Genomic DNA, 10,003 nt, shown 5'->3' on the forward strand with positions numbered 1-10,003 from the left:
AAAAAATAATAATTAAGAATAGTTGAAAAAAAATTATTTGAACTTGGACTCAATGGTCCAAAGGAAAAAAAAAAGGTGAGAATTGAATCTGATTTTTTAATAGGCCCAAATGGCCCAAGAGAGATTTGATTTGGGCTGGATCCAAAAATAATGACCCAATATAGATTTGTTATTAATATTACTTAATTGCCCTTAATGAAACATGCAATGTTAGTGAAAGAAACATGCCCCTAAGGTAATTATGACAATAGGATCCTGCTTTAATAGTATAGATATGAGATAGTGCAAGACGGCCAAATTTCTAAACTTGAAACTTAAGATACCCGTCCGGACAAGGTAGTCCAAGTGGAAGGACGGGCTTGGGTTGCTAAAACAATCCGGGTTCGATCCCCCCCCCATGCGGAAACTACCCTGCCTCGTCTGGACACTAAAGCGGGTACTGGGCATTCGGGCCCAGGGAAAAACCTCCCGGATGAAGCTGGCCTGCTGCCTGACCGGGCCCAGGGGAATGACCCGCGTAAGCGGGGAACCCCTGGATTACAAAAAAAAAAAGAAACTTAAGATACCATATCAAAAAATACTTTAAATTGATTGTAACACGTGATGCAAAATTTAAATACAATAGATCTATGCTAAATTTAAATATTAGTCCACACAAGGTGCGGGAACTTACCTAGCCACCCTCTATTTAAAAATAATTTGAGTTTTAAAATAATTTGTGCTCAAATGAACTTAATGTTACAAAATTTTACAACACAAATGATCAACACAAGAAATTTAGTACGCAAAATCAAACCAGAACAACTTTGATCTTTTACTCATACTACAGCTTTCTTTTTTTGGTTTTTCGTTAGATACATGAAAGACTGAAGGGTCTGTGTACTCCTAAAACTTCGCAAGCATTAGATGAAATTTCCATCAACAACGGATTTTCCTGTTTACTTCACTAAAGTTTTTTTTTTTGGTAAAAACGTTAAAATTTTACACTATTTTCATAGTTTTTACAAAAGTTACAAAGACACTAGTAGCATACAAATTTAAACTAAGCAACACAGGGGCAGAAGAAGAAAGCAACACCTAAAGATCCAAGAAACATTGAACAAACTTAAGACCCTACAATTAAAAAGCAGAGAAGAATCAGGAACTTGACCGAGAAAAAAGCATTGCCAAATGGGGACAACATCTTTGATAAAACATGAGACCACACTGCAGTAGAAATTGGCTTGCCCGCTAACGCTACTCCAAATAATTGATGCCATACCCAGACAGCTTTGCAGACCTCAGTCGAAAGAAGATCAAACCTCAGAACCACCACCGGCAGCTGGAGCTACGAATTTCTAAAGCTACCTACTGCTACTCGAACCAGAAAACTCCATGAGCGCCCACTGGGTAGTCCCACCATGATCTCCAAGAGCCACAATTATTCGGCTCGACTTCAGAAGTAATGCGAACCATAGCATAACACGGGCGCAGCGAGAGCCACAACCAGATGTCTTTCTTCCAAACCTGCAAAATAGACAAAGGATAGGCCCACCATTGTAGACCAAATTAACCTGTCGTTCTTCCAAACCTGCAAAATAAACCTGTCGTTCTACCAAAGCTACTTCACTAAAGTTGCGGTAAGGAAACTCCACTTTGATCAATTATCAAGGCCTTTAGTGGATCGAAAAAATAACAGAAACTCTCATTAACCATTTTATGTTTGTACATGAGCATAGATACCTATAGCAACTATCCTCTGCTTCCATTGGCCCCAACACCTCACATTTTCCATGTTAAAATCTCGGTCATTTATTTCTGAAGCTAATCAGATGCCGGCATGTCCATCTCGAGATAGGAAATTTGGAACAAATTCATCTCCGTCTACAGTTGTTCCAAATTTTCTATCATATTGTTCCGAACGAATAACAAAGGCATCTTGTTATGTGGGGTTTGTGTCAGTTATTGATGTCTGCGATGAGTACAATAATGAAAGAGCATAGGATAGGTGTTCGAGAATTAAAATTACCCGTTTGAGAATCAAAATCTTACTTCAACATTAAAGAGAGAACTACAGAAAACGGGTTGGTTTATCCAATTTCCAAAAACATTAGACTATCAAAAATAAAAGTTTGATTACGTGTACGTGACAAAGTATTAAAGTTTAATTATTTTATAAATATTTTACGTGCATTTCTCATCTCGTAATAATATATATATACATATATAATTTTTTTCGTACAAACACTTATATAATATATATATTTTTTGGTGTAAATGAATATAAAATATTTATTTCTATAGTAAAGTACATAGTTTGATTCAAAAATATACAACTATGCCAATCTACCAAATTGTATCTCTTAAAATCACTAAACAATTAATTAATTTTACAAAATATAATCTTATGATTCCTCCAAAAAAAGTTATCATCATTCACCATTTATATTTGACTACTCACACTATTGAACACCTTATTTCTTGTTGTAGAATTTGCAAAAATCGTATACTACATTTTCTTGTTGAACCTCAGTTAAACTACAGTAAAACTCTATAAATTAATACTAAATAAACTTATAAACACAGTAAATTAATTAAAAAAAATTGATCCCAAGTTGAGCCAGTTAAAAATATGACATAATAAGATGATGATTTTTTTTTAAAACCTATGCAAATATATGTATCATTAAAATCATAAACTAATAATTAATATGTATACATTTTATATCAAAAACAAACCATTATATTATTATTTTTTATTCATAATGAAATTATATTTTTATTTTCTTAATATGTCAATATATTTTGATGATATTTAGTAAAATTTTATCTCAAACCACATTTAAATTTATGAAACATATTTTATATACACAAAATCATATAGTAAAATTCATATGAAAGTCGTATTTTCAAAATTTGAATTAATGTATAATTAATTAATTAATATGTATATAAATTAAGAATTAATATGTATACATTTATATTAAAAAACCATTGTATTATTTTTTATATTCATAATGAAATTTTATTTATATTTTCTTAATATGTCAATATATTTTGATGATATTTAGTAAAATTTTTATCTCAAACCACAATTATATTCTATGAAACATATTTTATATACAAAAAATCATATAGTAAAATCCATATGAAATTCATATTTTCAAAATTTTAATTAATGTATAAACGGTAAAGTTAAATATTTATTTCTATAAAAAAGTATATTTTAATATAGAAAATCTAATAACAAAAACTTTTTTATAAATTAATAACTCTATAAATTAATAAAATAATATAGTTACAACATTATTAATTTATAGAGTTTTTACAAAATTCTTCCATTTTATTTATTTATAGGTTTGAGTAGTTTTCGGTTGAGTTTTAGACAATTTATACATAATTGTTTTCAAAGTTGTTCATAGTGCTCGACTTCGATTGATCGCCAAATTTGATACATAAACTAAATTAATATCAATAATTGAAACCATACTAGAAAAAACTTAATAGATGGAACAATACTGGATTTATTTATATCTGTTATTATGCTTCCGTCAGTATTTAGTCCATTTGGATTTGAATTTCCACGTGAATTGGACTTATCTATTAAAAAAATCAGAACAATTATGTCTACTCCAACGTTGTATGGTGGTGCTAGAAAAGAGAATTAGATATAGATAATATCATGATATTAAGATTACTTAATTACCAGATGGAATCGTATCGGACAGTATCGTAAATTGATGAATACCCACACTACAATATTTGTATATAAATAGAAACACCAGAAAGGTTTTGATATAACTTATCCATATTAAAGAAAACTAAGAAAAGTATATATAAAGAAGAAAGAAAATGCTTGGTTTACTTTTCGGAGACAACGGGCACAGAAATGGCCGCAAGGATCCCAGAAGCAAGACCTAACGCTGTGATGACTCAGACTCAGATTCTGACTTCGAGGCTCCGCCTGAACACAAGGTAAGCTATCTCTTTTGGTATCATGATCTTACTAATCATGTAATGTTTTGTAATATATATACATAGTAGGTGTTCCTTTTTGGTCATCCTATGCCGGTGGCCGATTCTAACTTAGAGAATTACACAGGTTTCGAGGTCCGTTGGTGATGTGTCAGAACAGCTAGTGCAACCACTTGAAATAGCAACAAAGATGGTGCTAAACCCAGTAAACTTGCTCTTCTCTCCTCTCAAGGTGTTCTTAAACCCCTTTCTAAGATTTTTGTTATATAAATAGAGGATTCTTATCAATATAATTTGGGATATGATATGATAAATCAAGTGCAATTGCACCTATTTTCTATCTCATGAAACAATTTTATAATTTTTGTATTGTTTTCACCATTGATAATTTAGCAGGGAAAGAAGGGTAGGCAGGGGCAGCACCACAGTGGCCAGAGGATGCAGCACCAAGACAGGTCTATGGCTCCTAAGCTTACACGATATTAAGGGACTCTGACTGCACCCAAATACATTGAAATAAAAAAATAATGATTATGTATCTCATGAAATAAAGAAGCTGTAGTGTATGAACAGCTATTAGTATCGTAATAATACCAAACATGGGACTCTTAACAACAACAAAAATATGGTCTTGTTTCATGAACTTGCAATTGCTATGTGGAGTGTTGTTGCTGCATGTGCTAAATAAAAAGGACAGAAATTGGGTTCACCCCTAAGGTGAATTATACAATTCACCTCACTTCCCTAAACCAATTAAACTGCCACATAAGATTAGTAGAAAAAATGTATTAATTATTTTTACTAAATGGAAAATAGTTTTGTAAAGAAAAGGAATTAACGTTTGACGGCTCCGTTGAGAGTTTTGATCTGATTTCTCCTTCTTCATTCTTCGGCTTCTTCTTTTTTTTTTATCCCAGAAACACCCAAATAATTCTTCACGTAACTTGCAGGTTTGAACTACTTCATCACTCAATTAACATAATTATCCCCAAGTTTAATTATTGTTTGTTATATATATATCTTGATCGTGTAGTTATAAGCATAACTAGAGTTATTAGATCTTTAATCATGTCTATGTATGATCATATTTGATTTTCTTTTAGATTTTCTGATTATCACGTTTATATATGAACAAGCAATAGGGAGATTGATTCAATTAGGTTATTCTATGCTTTTGTTGCTTTATTTTGATGGTGACAAAAAAAAAAATCAATAACTAATGATTATTGCCACACCATTGAAGTCACAATTATTCTGCAATAAGTAATAACTATAGAAAGAAAAGAATTTTGATGAAGTCATACACGTTAGTGGGGTTCCAGTGAATGAATAAAAGTTATTATTGGGACATTCTATTGCTTAGTTTGTTATGGGGGACATCTAAATTTTTTTTTCATCATTCCCACAATTTCAAACAAAAATAAAGTCAAGTCGTGATGTATGAGCTTTTTTGTTTTACTCCTCATGGTTATATGTTATCTAGAATAATTTTTAACTATTGTTTGTATTTTTCTATATAGTTGCAATGGGAAGTAGTCATTTAAATGGTCAAGAAACTGTTCCAGCTAGTCAGGATGAATCTCGTATGCAAGTCTCAGGTGAAACCAGTTTGTTAAATCAGAATTTAGATGAGTTTTTAGCTGAAGAAAAAGATGATATACTCAGTGATGACAGTGCTTCAGTCAGCGATGACGATGCTTCAATTGGTGATTTTGGTGAAGAAGAGGACATAAGCAACAATGAAGATTATCTTCAAATTGAAGATGTTGATGCTTTAGAGGCAAACAATGAGAATCAGAAAAAACATGAACCTTCTTTTTCACAACTAGTTCGACCTTATACCATGAACCTTCTTTTTCACAACTACTCCAGGTTAATAATTCATTCTCTATACTATTTATATTTGAGTTATCTGCATTTTTAGTTATTTTGTGTTTCATATTTTGTAGGGATTTGACAAGAGTGGATCATCGTAAAACTCTATTTTCTAAATGTGAAAGCAGACATTATGTTTTTTTTCGTTCTTACTTTTGGTGTTTCTAGCGTATTCTTACTCTTACACTTATTATTATCTTAAAAAAAATAAAGGTCATATCCAGCTTCAACGTTTCTGCTGAACGTTTAACAAAGCACACACAATGCTCAACACTTCATAGACTGTTGTATTCTTGTATCTCCAAACAACGCTTGCACACACAATGCTAAACGTTGCAAGCGTTGTATTGAATCCACTTAGAGAGAAAAAAAAAAAAAAAAAATGGTTGTTTAATGATTCCAGATCAGGAAGAAACCTCCCAGGCCCGAGTCCCGATGTATGCCGCTTGGATGGATCTCCTCTACTCCTCCATCTCCGCCTAACTCTCCACCACGTAAAGCAGCTCCTCCCTTTCCTCGTGATGATGATGGTGACTGCTCCTCTCTGTCCGCTGTTCAGGCCTCCTCCTGACCCACCACCGTGCAAGTTCCTCCCCTTGGCTTCCCTCTCTCTCGTCACTCCGCCGGAACCACCAGATCCTCCGGATGTACCCACCGTCGTTGCTCTTCTTCGCTGCCTCAACACCTCTTCCAGTCTCTTTCCTCTGGCGATGACTCAAAACCCAGATCTGGATTTCCTAAGTTTGACGCCTGAGTCTCGAGGCCGTGACGTTCCCTTCTTGTTATTTGGGGTTTCATCAGCCGTCTGTGGCTGTCTCTTCTCCTCGTCTCTCTACTTGGGCTTTATAGCTCTGGCTGTTATTCTTATTTTCTTGAACCTCGCAATGCAAGTTTCGGTCTGCTTCTTCTTCAAGAGATCAGGATGACCTCTCACAAAATTATGGAGAGACAACAAAGACCTCTCCACTCAGCTCAAATACTCTCGGCCAGCCCAGCCTCTCCATCATCTTTGTTTCTCTTGTTCACTCACTTACTCTTTGTTTTTGTTCTCACATTCACACTTCTTCTTCACTTTTCTGTTTCTCGTGGCTCAAGTCTCTTCTTCTACTCACTTCTTTGTAGCTTGTTCTCTGTTACTCTCTTTGTTCTTGGTTACTCACTTACTCTGTTTTTGTGTTCATATATAAACGTGATAATCAGAATATCTAAAAGAAAATCAAATATGATCATACATAGACATGATTAAAGATCTAATAACTCTAGTTATGCTTATAACTACACGATCAAGATATATATATATATAACAAACAATAATTAAACTTGGGGATAATTATGTTAACTGAGTGATGAAGTAGTTCAAACCTGCAAGTTACGTGAAGAATTATTTGGGTGTTTCTGGGATAAAAAAAAAAGAAGAAGCCGAAGAATGAAGAAGGAGAAATCAGATCAAAACTCTCAACGGAGCCGTCAAACGTTAATTCCTTTTCTTTACAAAACTATTTTCCATTTAGTAAAAAAAATTAATACATTTTTTCTAGTAATCTTAAGTGGCAGTTTAATTGGTTTAGGGGGTGAACCCAAGTTCTGTCCAAATAAAAACGACATTCTCCTTTACATTGATTGTCCCATTCACGTGGAGGGATTGGTTGCACAATATATATCTTTCTCTAGAAGCATTTCTAATCCACCTCTATAATATCATTTAGAAATAAATATACTCCAACTTATTACATCTACTAAAATAAAAATTGTTATTTTTCTTTTGTTTATAGGAGAAAAAATAACATTACTTTATTTTTATTTTATGTTTAAATATTACTATTTTAGAAAGAAAAAAATACTTTAAAGCAAATCATGTTTTAAAGAAATTTTTTTAAATGAAGTCACATATTTATTATAGAATTCATCTATTTTTGAATAAAAATAGCAAAATACATTAGAGATAAACTAAAAGCTATAAATTAAAAAAAAAATTCCTTCAATACCACTTTACTTAATTTTGAGATGATGTTGTCGACTTAAACACTTACTTCCAACACTAATGTGAAAAGGTACTCAGATGAGAAACTTTGATAAACCCACAAAAATTCTGAGTATACTGCCAAATTATGTCCAAAATATTATCATTTGTTAAATGTATACATCAAATAAACTATTGTGTAAATACATACCCAACTAAAAAGTTCAAATATCATATATTTTGTTAAACTTTTGGCAAAATCATATATCATCCCCCACATTATTTTAATTTCTGACATGAATATTATTTTATCGAATTTTGATGACATGGATACCACATATACAATACAAAAATAAAAATAAAACAAAAATAACCGTTTATAAAAATGAAAAGTTAAAAAACCTAATGATTTATATAAATAAAATTAAATAGGAAATAAATTAAAATAAATATATTTGCATCTTATATAAGAGTTATATCTTATTCGTAATTTTCAACCTTATTGTTTTTAACTATTTTTCTTAAAGTATATTAGTGTATATGTAACATTCACTCAGCAAATTTAATGATATGACGTCTATGTTGGCAAAATTAGATATAAATTTAATGATGTGACGTCTATGTTAGCAAAATTAGATATTATGGCATATGATGTGGCGAATGATGTATGTTTTAACGGAAACTAGAGGTTGGCCCGCCCTACGGGCGGGTGGGTTTACACTGAAACTATTCTATACTAAATTATATTTTAATTTTATAAGATATTTAAAATTTTACTTTATACTGAAAATAATATATATAATCTATTTTATTCTAAAATTATAGTATAAATTTAATTAAATTTTGTTGGTTTGAGTTGAAAAGACTACTAACAATATTTTTATTAGAGAACACAAAATTATTAAATTAAAAAATTAATATTTTAATATTTGATTTCTATTTCAATTTGATATAGTTGAAAAATCTAAAGTAAGAATAACTAATATTTTTTATTCTAAAAATATCAGATTTTAATATTATTATAATAACTAACTTTCACGATAATAAATTAATACACCCACCTCCAAGCTAAATCATTTGAAAAAGAAATGTAATGTGATACAATTATAAAATGTTATATTTTAAAGTAATATAGAAATAGATTCAATAATATCATAAATAATAATTAGTATATATTATATAACAACAAATGTGGTTTAAAATATATGTGTGTCTCAGTTTATATTAGATTTTCAATTTATAATGAATTTTCTTTAATTTTTGGTGTTTTACTAATTATTTTTTGTAAAATATTTTAGCATTTGTTGTAAAATATAATGTTTTAATTTTGCATTTGTATTGGTGTGATTTGTAATAAATTTATTCTTATAAACATTTTTCACAATAATTTTTTTAGTTATTTCATTTCTATAGTGATGTGTTCAGGTTGTTAATACAAACAAATCATAATCATCTACTACAGTTGATATTTATCCATTGAAACGTTAAACTAAACGTAATGTATGTTTTTTAATTATTATAACAATCAGTTAGTTTAATTTTTTTTTCATAGTAGAAAGATTGGTTTTTAGAATGTTAAAGAGAATATCAGTAACATCAACTAAATGAGGATTGCGTTACGAAGCCAGATTTACAAAATTAATGTAATTTAAGTTTAGCGTTACGACTTCAACAATGTTAGATCGTTGGAAGCTAGTAGGAGTAAGGCAATGTGCGGTCAGACCAATTCATTGACTGGATGTCAAATTAGTAGACCGACGATTATAAACAAAGTTGTAAGGTTTTGAGTGTACACAAGATTTTGTGGACTGTAGACCTTACTATTGATGTTTAGTATAGTGACATGTTAATTCCCATTCTATTTTTTTATTTGTGTCTCGCTTAATTCAAATATATTTGTATTTTATGTTTTTTATTTCATGATTAGTGGTAAGTTCACTTTCACATTATGACTTATGTTTTTACATAATATATTTTGCAGAATTTTGGTTTCATTTTAAAAAAAAAAATCAACATTTGAATGTATGGTCTGATAAATTTCATTTCATATATTCCATATCTTCTGATGCTGTATCCATTTGTCCACAATGGGAAGTTGTTATTGGGTAACTGTCAACCCCTTGAAACTTTTAGATCATTTGGATTTGTACTATGTATATTACATATTGTTATCTTTTGATAAATGCAACTCCGTATAATTCTTTGAAATCAGTA

Source organism: Brassica oleracea, chromosome C6 (genome assembly GCF_000695525.1).
Source record: "Brassica oleracea var. oleracea cultivar TO1000 chromosome C6, BOL, whole genome shotgun sequence".
NCBI classification, from domain to species: domain Eukaryota; kingdom Viridiplantae; phylum Streptophyta; class Magnoliopsida; order Brassicales; family Brassicaceae; genus Brassica; species Brassica oleracea.